General features: G+C 42.2%; 1 protein-coding gene across 1 annotated transcript in view; it reads left to right on the top strand.

Moving 5' to 3' along the window:
• Cdk4 (Cyclin-dependent kinase 4) overlaps positions 1–17,442 on the top strand; it is a 138,831-nt gene that overhangs the window by 29,926 nt on the left and 91,463 nt on the right. The gene's annotated exons all lie outside the window — the stretch shown is intronic.

The raw sequence follows: 17,442 nt of genomic DNA, 5'->3' as shown, positions 1-17,442 counted from the left end.
ATCGCAACAAATGACGTCGTCTTCAAGGCCTTGGACCAATCATCATCCAGTATGATGAATCTTGATTAATCATAAATTGCGACTCTATTTATGTATATACATTCACGCCAAGTACCACCGCTGAAAATAAACCACCTTCGACCTTACAAAGAATGCGGTCAGGGATGCTCGAAGAAAGACGCAGTTCCTCAAGGAAAGAGGTGTGGACTTAAAATAGTTCGATAATTGCTGGTTGATTTCGTTTCTTATCGATTTGTAAAAGATCACCTTGCCAGTTCAGGTGAAGCCTAATGAAGAATCAACCCTGTGCACGTCGTGTCCCAGCTACAACTCCCTCCCTATTGTTGGCATATTTCATCTAAATTTTAGTGTCCCAGGCATCGTTTTCCTTCGTCAATCGCCACCTTTTTGGCCCGTGCATCTTTTATTTACCTTCATAGATCCTTTTTTACTTTGCTCATTTCCATAATAATCTAGGTACCTCTCATACACATAAATTTGATCGTATGGATGCCCTCTTGCGCGCGAATTTAAACCTTCTAAACTCCTGGTTCTTGCGAATCTCATTGCCACCGTTTCTTATGCTCAAAGCCCTATATTTCTGTTTTAACCTACAATGCATTCAGAAATCTTCCGGGATGCTCATGACAAAAAACTCCGAAACTTCAAACCTCAGTGTTCCCGATTGTCTTTCGTATACATTCTCCCTCACACACCTGCTGTCAGGAATGTGCATTCATCTCTATAATACATAATGAGTTAGCTGTAAAATTCAACCATATGGTGTTTACTTTGGATTAAATGCTATGCGTATATTTGCGTGAGACTTTCCTGTCCCGTTTGAAGTTCCTCGGGTACACAGCCAGTTATTGGCAAGTTCAGATAAGCAGGAAGTGTGAAGAATTTCTCTGTCATCGCCATTCCTTTCTGTGTGCTAATCGGGTCCTCCAAAGAAAATGCCATGGCGCGTTACGGATGCCGAAAAGCTGAAGTCATCGAACTGGATTCATCCGTGTCCGACCTCGGGGCTTTTCGAATCGCTGAGGAGTGCGGTTCATACGATAGGTGTTTCGAGGGGGGGGGCCCTTGGGGTCTTCAAAGGGGACATTGCTTGGAGCCGTGCCAAGACATTTCCCAGCGCCGGAGAAATTGTTTTGTTATTGCCACGTTGGAAGTCGAGAAAGTGATAAGGAATTAAGTGCTAGATTAATCCGTTCCATTAGGGTAGAAGTGTATATCTCGACGACCCTCGTCCGCGAGCCTAAGTCCTTGGAAGGTTTTCCGGTCGCACATTTATTTTCTTGTGAGATACATGTAGATGAAATGTCGAAATTCGATTTTTATGTCACGGGTATTTGGATTAATGCTCACGGTGTGGGGATTATTATTTGGGTTTCTTCTAGGTGGAAGGATAGTGCTTTGTCTTGCTTCTCAAAATCATCGGTAGAAATCGCGACGTAATTATGACGACCCCCTTCGTTTAGAGTAGGCTAATGTCGACGCCGGGATGCTTCATATCCTACCTTGATTCCCTGAACATCCTATCCCAACTACCCACATATCCCCCAGGGGGCAAATTACCTCGACTGTCAGTTGCCTCTACTAAGTAATTACTGAAAGTAATTACTTAAAAAACAGTGCTTATATCTAAAGGAGTTATTACATTTATGTAATCCACCGGTTACGGTAGGTTTTGGATGGACACTACTACCAAATATACGAGGGTCATCCGGAAAGTAGTACCCGTTCGTGAAATAAAGACACAAAAGTAAATATTAACAAACATAAAAAATTTTATTTGAAAGAGGATACTTTAAACTACTTCTCAACATAATCTCCAAGCAAATTAAGGCATTTGTCATAACGTGTGACAAGTTTCTGTATTCCTGCTGCATAGTCCTTCGCCGCCAGCTCATTGAGATACGCGAGGGACCCATCTTGCACAAATTTTTGCATAATGCAGATGGTGTTTAACAATTTCATGAACAATTGTTCGAGAAACATTGGGAAAATGCTCACAGATGTCATCAATTGTGACGCGCCGATCGTTCCTCACGAATTCGTCAACTGAGCTCACCAGTTGGTCTGTAATGACAGACGGTCTCTCCGAACGCTCATCGTCGTGTGTGTTCCCCCTCCCCATGTTGAAGTTGCGACACCACCGCCGAACAGACGACTCGTCCATTACATTGTCTCCATACACCTCCTTTAATTGGCGATGAATATCACATGGGCGAACGTTTCTTGCATTGAGGAATTTAATCACTGCCCTCACTTCACAACTGGCGGCGTTCTCAATTTTTTTAAACATTGTAAACAATCACAGAAACAACACAGGCAATGCTAGCGTCACGCAACTTGGCTCAGAGAAGGCAGACAAGCCACTGAAGCTATCTGACCTCGTCCAGCGGCTACTCGCGTCGTCAGCACTTCATGCGGCACGAACGGGTACTACTTTCCGGATGACCCTCGTATATTTTGTGACTCCCAACAAAACACAATCCAGCAGTCTACTCTGCATCAAGTCCCTCCTCATCTCTGAGCACTTACTTCTTCCCTTCAACCCGTCCAACATCCGTATCCTATTCCTGCCCTTTCCTCGTTTGCCTAACATTCTCCCCTCTATTACCGTCTTCAACATCCCACTGCCGGTCAGTACCCCCTTCATCCATTTTTCCTGCCTCTTTAGGATTTCTCCCAACAAACCCCTCTTCTCCCCCACCAAATAGGTATCTAAAGGAGTATCAGAGGAAATTTTGTTAATATTTGTTTACATTCTATTATGCACAAGTCATGCTGTGGTTGACGTACACTCAGCATCGCACAGTTAATCTTAAGAGAACTACAATATTTATTGAAACAATCGGAAAATCCACCATCGTCCACGTTGGATTATGTGCAGTTCTGGTGCATACACACACTCGTACTCGATGGGCACACATACTTATTTGCTATTGCAGTAAATACGAAAATTAATATTTTAGCGAACACGAAGATTTGTCCCGATTAGATTGCACCGGTGTAGTGAATGGAATATAAACCGCGTTCTTTCAGCCGCTTACGTTGGCTCCCGCTCCTGCGTTGCCCGCATTTGCTGGCTGCTCGGTTTCAACACTACCGCATGGACGGATAGGATGAGGGGCGTCCCAAACCGCGTGCGTTCGAGATACGCTTAGCCAGGGTACGCTTGGCCTGAGATGCAATCGGTCCCAGGAATCGCGAGTCACGTGCTCGCGCGAACGTAAGCCGCGTGTGTTAGAAACACACGCGGCTTGTATCGTTCCTGTCCCACGTTCATTGTATCGAAATGCTTCCAACCCTCCGGGATGTCCGAGTGCCTCTCTCTCTCTCGGGCTCCTTCATCTCTTCCACCGCCACACTTCCCACCGCTAGACCCTGAGCGCACCTTTTAGATCCGAGCTCCGTCACCCCTGAACAACACCTGCCTACCCATCCCTCCGGCCAACCTATCCCGTTCCCAACCGTCCCCTCCGCCTCTCACACACACCGCCGGCTAACACCAAACATCTCCCTCAACTCTTCCTCCTCTTCCTCATTCCTCTCCTCACCGTAGCAGCTCTCCTCGCCATACCAACTCGACCAACCTCACCCCCTCCATCTCTATCCTGAAACTTATTGATGCCCTCCTACCTCAACAGCGGGATAGGGTAGGAATCCATTAAATTCACCGACGTGGTGGTAGTCGGAGGCGGTTGTTGCCTCTTCTTCAATGCTAGCTCTGTTAAATGCAGCATCTTAGTATTTCCGTGTTGATCGTAGAAGTTAATACGGGTGAGTGAACCAATTCAAAGAATCAGTTGTGAAGGAAGTGTGTAGGAATGGAGCACATATTTTAGTGACTCGCTTTAATTATTATTGTCCTTGGCGAACGCTGTTAAATATCTTTTACGACCGAAGGAATTATCCCTGGAAAATTTTTAATTTTTATCTTTCAAGGCCGAGACGTGGCAGTCCAGAGCGTTGGACTAATAACGGGAAGGCCAGGGTTCGATTCCCGGGAACGTCTCTGGACACCCTCAACTTCACCAAGCTGTGCCATCATTTTTCGGGTGCCAGAAGATCTTCCTGGGAAACAATAGGCGGCATATGGAGAGGAATTACCCCCCCGCCCCTTTATTACCCTGATGTATGAATTTCACACGCCGTTGGACGGTTTAGGCGAGATCTACGCTCATTAATTGAACCAAACCGACATTCGGGCTGAAAACTGTGGTTTTTCATAATTTTATTTTAAGGCCGTAGAAGATCACCCCCCATATTTTTATGTACTATCATAGCTTAAGTTCTTTATGTTGTTATAATTACGAAATTATCAAAAAATCTAGAATTTTGCTGTTGCTCAACTCTTTTCCTTTGTCAGCTTGCTTTATTTCATCTCACCATTTCTGCAATCGTCATTTGTACACCAATGCGTAGGGTATTCCAGCATTTGCTCTTAGAAATGAGTTTCCTTTACACGTTTACCAGGTAGATACAATTACTAGTATCAGTGCCAAGATATAGGTTCTCAAACTTCTGACATTATGATGGAACAACAAGTTAAATGCCTTTTAATGAAAACTATGCATTTTTTTCCACTGCAAATCACACTGTGCACTGAAATTCTGCACGAGGGCGCGTTGCAGGAGGTGTTAGGTCACCAGCCATAAGGGTAGTTGGTGATTATTAGCGTTGGTACCATTTTACTTTTGATGAGGTTCAATTGTCGCACGCGAAATCTGCGATTGCTGCGGTCATGAATTGTGCTAGGCAAAAAGGATTCTTTTTATCTGCCTGTTCAGAAATCAATTTCCCTTACTCATGGTTTTTCAGTCTTTGATTCTCGTTTTACTGTCTTGTACCGTCCTAACACCCCTTGCCACCCGCCATAGCAGCTGCTTGCATGGTATTGTTGGGATGCAGATGTTTCGGTCTCGCCTACCACTATATGTTATTTTCTTCATATTTCCAGTTGCTACAAGCACAGGATTTCTTGTGTTAATGTGTTGCATTCTGTTCGTACATAGAGATTTTTCAGCGAGTAGCTTTTCTCTGTATCCTGTTGGATTAATAAATAAGGTACTGCTCAGGGTCATAAGTGCTTGATGCTATTTTAAACTGAGGCGAGACATATTAGAGTTAGCATTGGATAGGGAAGAAAGAATCCAGCATCCAATCAACTTTCAGATAGAAAGATTGATGGAATGAATACTTCTTACATTGGTGTGCATCGGAGCCATTTATTTCGTGTCCCATGGGTGACTGGCAAAGGATTGAATTGTGTGTTTTGGCTAGAATACTCTCTTCCCGCTCCGAGTTTTCGTGTTCTCCACCTCGGCGGTGGTGGTTTTCTGTGGCAATATTATTCCTTCTTAATTGCTATGCGGGGAGTCAAATGCAGCGGCGGATGAAAGGGCAAACTCTTTGACCCCTTTGATGCCTTTCTTAAATAGTAGTCCGGGTTCCTTTCCTCATTCCTAAGTCATAACAATACTCAATAACCCGAATTTTGTAATCGTGTATGTTACCTCAGATACTGGGCACCTTCCCTTTTGCCAATAGTATTTTTTCAATTCATGTGCTACATTTCCTTCTCAAGACAGAAAGGTACTCGGAAGTAATGTTTTGGAATTTTCGAAGAGTGATTGTTACATTAAGTAAATATAAGCAGAAAAGGCTACGAAATACTTAAATATGGAGCGTAGAACTTAATGGATCTTGACTTAGTCTTTGAGGCGAGAGGATAAGCATGGATTGGAAGCTTTTGAGATGTGGGTTTGTAAACATATGGAGAAAATAAGTTGGACAGAGAGGAAGGCAACCGCTAAAGTTTTAAATAAATGATGGGCGCAGAGATGGAGTTATTGGTAGCCAATCGAATAAAGGCAGAAAAAATGGATTGAGGAAGTATTGAAAGGCAGTGGGATGTTTAAGGCTATAATAGATGAAAGAGTGCTGAGTAACAGGGGTTAAGGAATGAGGAGGATAGGTTTTTTAGACCCATGGAGACAGGAACAAGTCACGAAGACATGAAGAAGGAAACTTGGGCGTATGAGAAAAAGTTCTCGGGATCATTAGGATTTATTGGCCGTCGTGGACCGTCCAAAATCTACCTTAAACTAGAATGCCTTGAATGAGTGATACATTGCGCTCTTATTTTCCTGTGTTTGAAGGAAAAATATTGGCCTTCATTGGCGATGACCGCTGAATTGCTATCCTTTTGCCTGGCAACGGAATGTAAGCACCTTGAGTTTATCTGTTGTATGGATTTAGTCTCTCTGAAAAACTGTGGAGTTGAAACTCTTTTAAAGCTGCGTTTTGAGATCGCTCTCCAAATGCGTTCTATTTTAGCGCATGACTGTCGAGGACCAGCAATGCTGGAATGGTAATTTTTAAAAGGCGACTTATGTTTTGATATTATCATTTTCGGTCAACCGGGAGTATGTTAACGGTAAGGTGGTCTGTCCTATAGCTGACGTCGTAAATGGAATTGGGAGTGGTGTCCCTTCACGGAAAAATTAGGAAAAAATGATTCGTCTTTTCATTTCGTTTTCCAATGTGGGTTCCTACTTGCTCCTCAGTCCGTTTAGAGACCGTTCATGGCGTCGAGTAATATCTGAGGACACCGTCAAGAGTGGAGATAAGTCTTTGAGGTTCTGAATGAAACGTAGTTCCGTTCGGATCGGAGAGGGAGTGTGGGTTTGTGTGTGTAGTAAGCGTAAAAGTTAAACAGAAGACTTGTCGGTGGAGTTTTCCCATTCAGGTAAGTGGAAGAGACATAGAGTCATCCACTCACGCACGTACTGATTCAGGATTTTTAATTTCGTCCTTGATCTACAGCGTGAATAAGCTTTTAGAAGAGAGTTGACGAATCAACCTTGAGAGAGCGAAGTGGAGTCATTGCGGTGGTTCGAAGAAGCACAACCTGATATTCCGGGAAAGCCGATCGGCGTCCCACCTTTTCCTTTGGGCGTGGGTAGAATGGAGAGGGCCGTGGAGTAGAGTTAGTTGTCTGCAAAGACCCGATCCGATTTCTGGTGATAGCATGGCGCCTAGGGGTGGTTCAGGGCCGGCTCGAATCAGAGAGAACGTGCCAATTGGTTGATTCCTTCGTGCGAGGTAATTTAACCGCTTACTTGGAGAGCCCACTAATCGAGTCGGGAGCGGTTACAGTTGATGTCGAAATTACATAGGCGGTTAAAGGGAAAAAGTGACATCGCTAATAGTCAAGGGGCATCGCACGAAACTTATGGGGAGATAGAGGATGTCGCTGGTCAAAAATTACGTCTAGTAGTGGACGATTCCGCATCTCATAACCAATCACTCCATCGCCAACTTTAGATTTGCATTGTATAAGGGTGACTAATTACTTTTGATAAACATTGCTCCATATTTATGTAAATGAGTGTGGAAAAATGTTGACCGTTTCATTTCTTTATTTTTTAAATTGGCAATAATTTACATTTGTATCCATGGAGACGAGTATCGTGCGAATGTCGCCTTACTAAAATGTAGTTCTTCTTCCAAAGAAACTGCGGGAGATGCCGCATCAGTAACTTTTAACGGAGTCATCCGCTAATGTGCATTTCAATGCAACAATTTCAGAGTGTAAAAATCATTCGCCTTGACTGGGATCCCAGTCAAGGCGAATGATTTTTACACTCTGAAATTGTTGCATAGTTCTTCTTGGTCCAGAAATCTCTCTCGCTAGTTACGCTCTCTTTCTTCTTCGCCTTCGTTTACACTGGAAAGTCACTTTAGTCAATTTTATCATGCAAAAAAAAAAACACGGCTAACGACCGCTGAAGAGGTGGATAATCGTCTCATCGAAGCAGTGAGTTCGTTTGGCCCACGATTTTGGTGGTCTTGTCTGGTCCACTCCCTAAAAACATGTTTAGAAAAATGGTAGGTAATGCGCAACCTCACGGTCATATACTGACTCCACGAAAGGTTACATCTCTTCGTTTTCTACATCTACACAATACCCCGCAAGCCGCCGCAAGGGCGTGTGTCGGGGGAGTGTCAGGTCACCAGCCATAAATGAAAATTAGCAGTCATGTTACCTTTACACCCGCACACACTAGTTTTTATCATGCACACGAAGAACTTTAATTACACAAAAGAAAGCATCTACATGCGGCACTATTTAACAAAAGGATACGTACATGCAAATCATGCTGTAGAACTGCCAAAAATGTGGTTCTATTAAATATAAAGAACAGCATGAAGGAAGAAACATGCAGGACATCGACAAATACACACGCTGCCAATTCCAATCATCTCCTACGCGATGGATTTCATATCTATCGGGATATCTAATAGTTCGAGGAAAAAACAAAATTTTAAATCTATCTCCCGAATTTCACTTTGGTGATATTATTAACCACAATAAGCTGGGGCCTGTAATATGGCTTCAACCTCCTCAGACTTTGACTTTCCTCAAATTTACACAGTAAATTTTACCCGATTGAAGCCTACGGTCAACTAGTGGCTCCCATTCCAATCCTTCCAATAGTGTCGCGACACTGCTACCTTGTTTACAATAACCGTTCACAAACCTAGCTGCTCCACGTTGCTCTCGATACCGTTCCAAAATTAAGCCTACCTCATGAGGATCCCACACACTTACAGCACACTCCAAGTGGGCCCCAACCAACATGCAACTACGAAGCACCTTGACCCCTTCATTGCAATTCCCAAGCATTCCCTTTATGAATCCCAACCATTCATTAGCCATTCCGAATACTATTTCACGAATGTGTTTGCCCCAGGACATATCTACGCGCATACTACTCCATTCACATCATGCAAATATCAGGTCAATTTAGCCTCCATATCCAGACACATTTAATAAGACCTTCCGAAATAGATAACATATTAAATTCGCGGCGTGAAATACGCGGATTTATCGTGAAGAATTAGTTTTTATCGCCTTAGCCGTTGATATATTAAAGGGCGAGAAATGATCGACGGCGTCGAGGAGACTAATGGAGTACTGCAAATTGACCCTTGCAGTTTGTGGGGTCGGAGTTCGACCCGATGGCGCGAGGGTTCGAAATGGAAGTGGAGACTTAATTCAACTGAGGAATCCATTTCCTACAATTTTATGATTGAGGGGGGGATGGGGTGTCGAATTGAGGGTCGGCTTCGGTAGTGATGGATTAACAACCCGCGGTTAAATCCCATTTAGTAGGTCGGATCGACAAGGGGATTATCCTTCTTTTAGTCCCTGGGTTTGTTTTTTTTCTTTGTCTTAGTATTATTCATTATTTTCTATGCTTGAGGTCATCCCTGCCAAATGATAATTTTTATTAATTATTCAAGAAAGTAGGCAGGAAAAGTGAATGAATTTTGTTTGGTGATTGAATGATGTGGAATGTAATAGAGGATAGGCGAGGTAGGAGGAGGAAAAGGGAGGGCATGTTGGTCGGAATAGAGGTCAGAAAGAGAGTCTTACTACATACTATATGTCGCGTTAAGTGATGCTTATTATATTACTAATATAATAGTAATAATAATAATGCTAATCTTAGAGTTCCCTCGAGAAAGAGTGACAGTGAGTGTTTGTCACTCGGCAATAAGGAAAGTAATTATTCATAATTAGTATTGGCATCATTTTATTTTAAGGAAGTTCAACATTTTGTAGTTGTTGGTTCCTACTTCTGTGGTCACGAATTACGCGAAGGAAAAAGGATTGCAAACGTCGATCTCTGTTCGCCAGTTCGCAATATCCCGTGCCAAAGGACGCTAACATTGTAGATTGTTTGAGCTTTCGGCCTCCTTCAGGTCAGACTCTGAGGCAGTCTGACCTGAAGAAGGCCGAAAGCTCAATCTACAATGTGAGTGTCCTTCTAAGTGTTAACTATTTTAATTTGTGTCCTATTGTGCCTTCCAAATGTTATATTGCACACACATATATGTATGTATGAATGCATGTATATATATATATATATATATATATATATATATATATATATATATATATATATATATACGTACATATAACACTTTTTGAAAGTCTCACGGACGTGAATAATAATGTTTAGCACTTGCACTTGTGGACTCAGACAAAAACACAGAAACACACAAAAATAGTGTCTCTTTTTTGTGTGTTTCTGTGTTTTTGTCTGTGTCCTCTAAGTGAGTAGTGCTAAGTGTTATACATTATATATATATATATATATATATATATATATATATATATATATGTGTGTGTGTGTATATATATGTATATATATATGTATATATATATGTGTGTGTATATATATGTATATATATATATATAATATGTACACACATATATTAATCAAATTTTTAGCAACGCTCATTAAAACGACGCGGCCATCGCACATAGGAGGCTTACTTGGGACGTTTTTTTATTGCCGTTCGTTGGACGGTGTCCTCGCAAGAATGGCGTGAGTGAAGGGGGAAGGAAGAGGAGGAAAGAGGCAAAGGTGGAGTGGCATGAGGTGTCGAGGTGAGGCGGGAGGGAAGGCATATGTGCAGCTTGCCTCCGGTTGACAGCTGCAAAACAGAAACTGGCTCTCTCCCTTCTTACTCCTCCTCCCTCTACCCCTCATTCTCCCGACAGTCCAACTACGCGTCGTCGGCCACGCCACGTCCTGGCTTGCTAACTTCCGTGCGGACACGAAAAGGAAAAAAAATATCCTTCCAATAACTCGTAGAAAATGATCATCGAAATATTTTTCTGAGCGCTAACGTTGACTTCGATGAGTGTAACAGTGGAGTTCAGTATTTTTTTATCTAGTTGTTACGTATTCGTACGAGAGATGGTCATCCTGCTTCTGTGTGATTACCAAACCCTAGAAACATTTTTTTTGATTTAGCTCAAGTGAAACTAAAAGAAATAAAATTCCCTAATTAGTAATTTTTCGTTAATCTCCTCTGGGATATAAAGTACTCTGAGGACCTTGCCGGTTTACGCACCGGGATGTTCAAATGGAAAACTCGGGCTTGTCACGACAATCATTAAGTCAGGGTCGGCGGTCTCTTATTGATCTTCAGAATGTCGATGTTTTTAAAGATACGACTCTGTTCTTTTTTTCACAGTTATAATTTTCCAGGTTCGTTCTATGTATCATTTCGATGACCATTTGTAGTCATGGAAGAATATATCTTCGGGTCAGGACTGAAAGTGCTTTTGATTGAAATTTTTTAATATCGATGATTCTTGGGTTGGTAGTACCCGGAATCACAAAATCCCATTTTGGTGTTCCAAAAAATTCTCCAACTTCTGTGGTAAAACAAAAAAATATAATAGCCTAAGATCAAATTGAAATTTCCCTTAAAAAACGTTCTCTCAGCGCATTTCTTCCGGTACAAGAGAGAACTGTTCCATGAACGGACAAGCAGGTTGTTAAACTGAATAACGCCCCATCGTTCGAAATGTGTAACTTATTCAGAAACATTTTGAATTGCGTGCTTAGTGTGAAATCATTCCCCATCACGCACGATAGTGGTGGGTTGCGTGTTGTGTAACAACAATGTACAAAAAACAAAGTAAAAGTATTGCTAAAACATGTCCTTATCGTTTTGCCTTACCCCAATTATCTCTCCTTTCTCCTGTATTCCCTTTTCGTTTCTTCCCTCTTTCTCAATCAATCCTTCCACGTGGTCGATGCCTTCCCTCCCCACTTTCTTCCCGCCACTCGTTTTTCCCTCTCCCATGAAGAAACCAGCGCACGAGGAGACACGCACCCTTCTCGGCAAGGAGGCTTGGCCAACCTAAACACGGGACACGTTACCTCTCCTTGTGGTTCGTTTTTATATTATCATGTGTTCTGCCGTCGGAGGAAAGTTTTGGATGGACAAACACCGGTCACCGTACAATTTATTAGCCTCTCCTTAGAAAACACAAGCTGCCACCTGACTCTACAATACGCCCTTTTTCAACTACTTCCTTTGCCCTTTCCTTTGCCCATTCTCTTTTCCTACCTCTCCCTCCTTTGCCTTACGTTCTCCCATATAATCTGAGTAAACGCCGATCAAAATGCTACGCAGCCACCTTTCATGTCTATGGATATCTCTCGACAATTATCTCCTCTCCCACCATTCCTAGTACTCCTACGTTTTTAACTATTAATTCGTTGAGAATTTCATCATACATAAATGTATATATTTCATATAATATGTGTGTGTGTGTGTACATAAATGTATATTTTCGAAATAGAACGCTCTTCGGCGATGCACAAATATATGAAAACACTGATCTAGATTTTTAAAACACAAAGAAAGGACACTCACATACTATATGTAGTTTTGACGTTTCGACGGCACGGCCATCATCATCTTAAGGCCGTTCTCGGGGGAAGAGCGGAGAGGATATTTGTGATGGTGAGAGAGGTGAAGGACGAATAGAAAACGGACAAGGGGGTGGCAGGGGATATGTAGGCGGCTATTGGATGGATTCAGTGGGCTTGATTCAGTCCGGGAGGTTCAAATGACTGGAGCACCCAGATATTGCGCCATCTCGCGGGTTCTCTCCTCTATGCTACTTGCAGATTTGGGAAGGGAATCACCAAACAGAGAAGTAGTCATCGAAACATTGATCGTGGAAAGCAGTGTGATTAGAGATGGGATAGTGTAGGATGGGAAATTTGGTGGAATAGCAGTGGTTATTCATGCGGAGGGCAAAGGGCAAGGAATGGTGCATTCACCCACCTAGATGGCAGGGCAGAAGTTACAGGAGAAGTAGTATAATGTTTTTTGAGGTACAGGTGTCGCCCGGTTGGGAATTGGTATTAAGGGAGGTGACGGGTTTTCAGAAGATGGCAGTATTTGCAGCGTGGGCGGTTGCATGGTGCGGACAGGGGCGGAGAAGAGCGCCCGGATGTTGTGTTGTCGACTTGAAGATGTCTCGCATGTCCGACAGCCTGTTAAACGAAAGTGGGATTAAAAGTGATGTAGACTGACTGTTAATAATAATCGGGAAGAGTTTACGCATTATATGTATGCATACTTGAAACACGGATCTTTCGACTTGCCGGGCCGATGCTCTCTTTTCCTTATATTTATATCCATGTAAATGAATATTTGTCCGCTATAGGGTGGATTTTCTTGTTTGAATGTGGGTATGTGTGTGTGTGTATTGGTAAACAAAGATGTGAAAGTAGAGAATATTCATGTTGACTATCAGAACACTCCGAGGTACTCTGCTCCTTCATATTTAACTGTTTCCGGGTGACAAATAAGTGTTAGTTTGATCGGTTTGCTGGCATGTAGAAGATGATCGGCGTTGTAGCCGGCCAAAATGGGCCACTACCCCAGAAATTATTGCAAAAATGCATGAAATGGTTATGGAAGATCACCGACTGAATGTGCAAGAAATTGTTTAAGCTGTAGGGATGTCATCTGAACGGGCATATCACATTTTAACGGTGAAATTGGATATGACAAAATCATCTGCTAAATGGTTGCCGCCACTCTTGACGCTGGATCACAAACGCATCAGAATGGAAATTTCCGAACAATGTTTGACCCGTTTTCAGAGCAATCGATTTTCTACTTCTCCTTAAGCACCAAATCTACCAAGTGTGTGGAGTACCAAATGAATAATTCGATCTAAGGTTTTAAATTTTCTTAAGCATTAAATTGAAAGTTAACAAGTATAAAAAAGTAACCAAATGAATTATGAGTTAATTAGCGCGAATGGGAAATATATTTTGAATATATTTAGATATAGATAGAGCTTTCCTTTATATTGTCGAATCATATCTGAATATATGTTCATATGAAGTGCACGTGCTGATCCTTCGTCCGCCGTAGTAGCCTTGTGGGTCGAGAACCCGGCTGCCGTTACGACTTTAAACCCTGGCAGCCTTCCAGTTCTTCCTGGGAAATCGCTAGGCGGCACAAAGAGGGACTGGACCCCCGAAACCTGAAGTGAGCATTTTACTCAGTGTGCGTGGCATGCAGCAGACCGTTTGGTGGGGGGTGAACTGTGGCCTCACCAGCATGTGGTGTGGCGGCTATTACTCCTTAGTGGTGAGCTATGAGGTATCCGAGGACACTTTTGGCATCCCCGAGATGAGTATCGAGACTTAAAAGTCGGTATTCAGGGCTCCGAAAATTTCCCTCCATTAGGGTCGACCCTTTGGTTCTGCAGTTCCTCTCAGGTGATGCATTAGCTGTTTATGCACGTAACATTCACAACTTACGTTGCCCTTTCGCAAATTTTCGTTTTTGCGACATCTCCAATGTCGTTTGTCGATATTCCTGATTCCGCTCAGACCAAAGCCAGGCTCATGCCCCTACTTGTTCCTCCCCATTGGGCTCGGAGAGGTAGGAGCTTAAATGAAAAATAAAACACCTCTACTTCCGGAGGGGGGGGGGTGGTTTCAAGTCGCCACCGGATTTCTCGCTAATATTTTTAAGCGCGCTGGTGGAAGTTGAGAAGCCTTGATCAGATTTATCGTCTTTAATTTAATTGTCGCTCTACAGTTTTCTAAGGTGCTGAATGAATGTTTTACAATCATACATTCACAGCATTAGAGGCACTCATAGCTACAGCTGCGTATGAAGATGAAACGACTCCGAAAAGAAAGTATTAAACCCTCAAATATGGCTTTTTTTCTTCGAAGGAGTAGTAGCAGTTTTAGGGGAGGCGACCGATAGCTGAGTTCATTTCCGCCATTAGGGATAGATGGGAAAGGAGGAAGGGTGGTGAGAAATACCGGCGTCAGCATTAGCCTACTCTTAACGAAAGGCGCCAAGAGGTCCGCAGCTTAACGTCCCATCCGACAGACGGCGTACTTACCACTAAGCACCTCAAATAGGGATCGAGTAGTAGTATTTAGGGGAGGCGACCGACAGCTGAGGTCATTTGCGCCATAGGGGATGGACAGGAAAGGATGAAGGGTGGAGAGAAACCCGGCGTCGGCATTAGCCTGCTCTTTAAGAAAGGCGCCAAGGGGTCCGCAGCTTAACGTCCCATCCGACGGACGGCCTACTCACTCAAAGTGCCCTCCACAAAGCACCTCAAGTAGGGATCGAGCTACCACTGAAAAAATCTGTTGTCGCCCGGATTCGAACCCGAGCCCTCTCGGTGGGAATTCTTCAAAAAATATGGCCATAGGACCAAGTCACTGATTTTAAGTCCATTAAAACTTCATAAAATTTGGGTCTCGCAAAATCTACCCTTTCGGAAACCGTATTGCTTGTTGTAAATAAACTCTGAGAATCTATATATTTCATGATTGAACCTTTAATTATGTGCTCTAAAATTTTATTATGAAATGAATGTGAGAGAGATGGGTCGGTAATTACTCGGATCTTCTCTGTCGCCTTTATTTAAATATGGCGTGACATTGGCCACTTTCCAGGCTATGGGCACTGAGCGATAATTTGGAGATTTATTAAATATTAATTCTGAATAAGAAGCTATAAATGAAGCCATTGTTTTGTATGTGCGAGCAGTTATTTAATCCGGGCTGGTGATTTGTTACTACTGATATCCTTAAGTTCGCGTTCGATTATAGGGGAAGATATTACAATTTCAGACGTAGGGTCATGGAAGCCTAGGGTAGTGACTCGCATTGTTCCTGGGAACGATTTTTAAAAACGCTTTGAAATTAGTGGTTTAATGTACTAGATTTTTCTCAACGGGTGGTAAGTTTTCGTCCGTTGCTATTGAGGGATAGCACTGTCGACTAGTTTCCTTGAACCTCGCGTAAATATGACCAAAGTATTTTTTGGGTCATTGTCCAAATATTCCCCGAATCTTTTATGTATAAATTCAATGAACGCCTGGCGATATTTTTCCTTGCTAACGCTTTAGCTGCTTTCTAGTTATGTATTATTATTTCATTTTGCATGTCGCTAGACACGTCCTTGCGTGATCTCATAATTTTTCAATGCCATACTCTTCGGTGGTTAATGCTTTACGTAACTATACATTGTACCATCTTGGTTTCGTCCTGTCACTTTTCAATTTACTGGGCATGTAGTTTTCCATTAAAACCCGCATGACCTCAAGAAAAGCACTCCACAAGCTCTCACTCTCTCTGATGCTACTACTTCTCTGAACTGAACCATGAGACTGCTGCAGCTCATGCCATAATCCGTCATAATTGGTCCGGTCAAAGGAGTAAATCTTTCTTTAGGGCCTCTGATTTTTCTCGGTGATAAAATTAATGTCTACGAGCACTGAGGTTACTAAATCCTTCAAATTTTACTATATTTTGGACGTTTTCGGATAAATTTGTTGCTAATAGATTAAGTATACGATATTATTGCCTCTGGTGGGTGTTAGTACTAATTGGTTAAACGGACGTGATGTAAAACACGAAGCGCAGACTCGCATGACTCCTTTTCCTTACCTCCTACGATAAAACTAGGTTTTTTCCAGTCTATGGAAATGGAAGATTGAAATCCTCTCCTCTTATAATTCTAATAATAGTAATTTGGGGAGGCAAACATTTTGATACAAGGCATAATTATATAGGTTTCCTATTAGGTGATAAAAAAAAGATGCTGAATGCATGGATAGTGCCATGACTTGAGGAAGTTGATTCTCTCTGAGAAACGTGCTGATGATTTCTATTTCTAATACGAAACCGGTTGCTAAAGAATCCACTCCGCGGCTTAGTGCAACTTTTCAAATTAAGACGAATACAATGGGGATGCTATACACAGCGAGCGCTATTCTAGACGGGTCTGCGGAGGGTCAAACTGGTAGTCTCGAAGGAATTCAATGTTGCTCTAGAACGTTTTTGGTTCGTGGTGGGGGCCTTATCCCAATCAAGGCCTCCCTTAACCTCCAGCTAAAATTTTAAACATCACTTTGGGCGGTTGAAATGGTTTTTATGGCGGACCTTTTTTAAACTGATCAATTGGTTTTAAGTGGCGTGAATGTATGCTCTGATATGTAATTGTTATTTCTAAAATTTCGGTTTTAAAGCGTCAAAAGCCGCGATTATTTTTAAACACAAATAGTTTTGAGTTAATTATTTAAATATTAAATAATCAGGGATGGCAATGCGTAGGAGTTCATAAATGCATTAACTGCATTAGACACATTACCTGCTGGTATGAGCCGTCTATTTCTATGCAGCGCCATTTCCAATTTTAATTTTACGTTATTATGACTGTTAACATCAGTTGTAATCTAATTACAAATTTTTATTATTAGAATATCGTTGTCATGCAGTAGCATGATTATTGAGTCATATACTTATTGCGTTCAATTTACAGCTACAATATATTTTGTCGTCGATGAAATTTCAGAGTCGCTGTTAAATTAGCCATTTGTTGACACAGGGCTTCGTTGACTTGCAATAAATGGAATAGAGAAAATGACCCATGTCCCTACTGTCGTAATGCATATTTTAGATGTGGTTTTGGAATTGTCATTATATTTCTCTATTCTGCAGAATATGTATGCTTACGTAATATTCAGGATAATATCTCTAATTTTTATAGTCA

Source organism: Hetaerina americana, unplaced genomic scaffold (genome assembly GCF_022747635.1).
Source record: "Hetaerina americana unplaced genomic scaffold, ioHetAmer1.1.p SCAF_1, whole genome shotgun sequence".
NCBI lineage: Eukaryota > Metazoa > Arthropoda > Insecta > Odonata > Calopterygidae > Hetaerina > Hetaerina americana.
The sequence above is the reverse complement of the archived record's forward strand: the minus strand, read 5'-3'. Positions and strand labels throughout refer to the sequence as shown.